General features: G+C 39.1%; 1 protein-coding gene across 1 annotated transcript in view; it reads right to left on the bottom strand.

Moving 5' to 3' along the window:
* SOCS7 (suppressor of cytokine signaling 7) overlaps nucleotides 1–1409 on the bottom strand; it is a 45605-nt gene that overhangs the window by 19912 nt on the left and 24284 nt on the right. The window lies entirely within an intron of this gene.

The following is a 1409-nucleotide window of genomic DNA, read 5'->3' as shown; positions in this document are numbered from 1 at the left end:
TTTGTATTTTTAGTAGAGACGGGGTTTCACCATGTTGACCAGGATGGTCTCGATCTCTTGACCTCGTGATCCACCTGCCTCGGCCTCCCAAAGTGCTGGGATTACAGGCTTGAGCCACCTCGCCCGGCCCTGGTTTGAATATTTTAACAATGATTCTCACTTTTGGGAGGGCAGTTTGGGGGCGAGATGGCTCAAAGGTCTCTGAAGCCACCTGTTCTTGCCTATCTCACAGTTAACTGTAAGAAAGATGCTGCCTTTACTCCAGCTCTCTCCTGATACTAAAATTATAAAAAAAAAAAAAAAAAAAAAAAAAAAAGGATGTTGCCTTTTTTAAGACATAAATTAGGTCTTACAAAGTTTTTGTTAAGTAAATACAAGTATTCCTTATCCGAAATGCTTGGGACCACAAGTGTTTCAGATTTTGTAATATTTGCATTATACTTACCAGTTGAACATCCCTAATCTAAAACTCTGAAATCCAAGACACTCCAATAAGCATTTCCTTTGAGCATCATGTCAATGTGCAAAAGTTTCAGATTTTGAAGCATTTTGGATTTCAGATTAGGGATACTCAACCTTTAATAATTTCAAATGAGCAGCCAGGTGCAGCGGCTCACGCCTGTAATCCCAGCACTTTGGGAGGCCGAGGAGGGCAGATCACGAGGTCAAGAGATTGAGACCATCCTGGTCAACATGGTCAACATGGTGAAACCCCGTCTCAAAAAAATAATAATAATTTCAAATGAGAAGAAAAGGATATAAAATTTTTCATCAAATATGAACATTAATCTTTAAATCACAGACTTCCTCTCTCTATATATATATACAAATACTTATTATGCGTATTAAGTGTAGATACAGTCATGCATTACTTAATGACAGGAATATGTTCAGAGAAATGCAACATTAGGCGATTTTGTTGTATGAACATCAGAGTGTACTTATCCAAACCTAGATGGTATAGCCTACTACATTCCTAGGCTATATGGTACAGCCTGTTGCTCTAGGCTACACACCTGTATAGCATGTTATTGTGCTGAAGAGTGGAGGCAACTCTAACACAATGATATTTAAATGTATTTAAACATAGAAAAAGTACATTAAAAATACAGTAATATAATCTTATGGGAACACTGGCATATATGTAGTCTATTGTTGACCAAAAAGTTGCTAAACAGCGTATGACTGTGTATGTACACATATAAGCAAGCCTTTGAATAACATTTTGTTCAGTGTTGTTTCTGTGTAACTTTTTTTTTTTTTTTTTGGAGACAGGGTCTGGCTCTTTTGCCCAGGCTGGTTGTAGGGGCCTGATCTTGGCTCACTGCAACCTCTACCTCCTGGGTTCAAGAGATTCTCCTGCCTCAGCCTCCCCAGCAGCTGGGATTACAGGCACGCACCACCATGCC

Source organism: Cebus imitator, unplaced genomic scaffold (genome assembly GCF_001604975.1).
Source record: "Cebus imitator isolate Cc_AM_T3 unplaced genomic scaffold, Cebus_imitator-1.0 Scaffold228, whole genome shotgun sequence".
In the NCBI taxonomy this organism is placed as follows: Eukaryota; Metazoa; Chordata; class Mammalia; order Primates; family Cebidae; genus Cebus; species Cebus imitator.
This window is presented reverse-complemented; position numbering and strand designations above follow the sequence as displayed.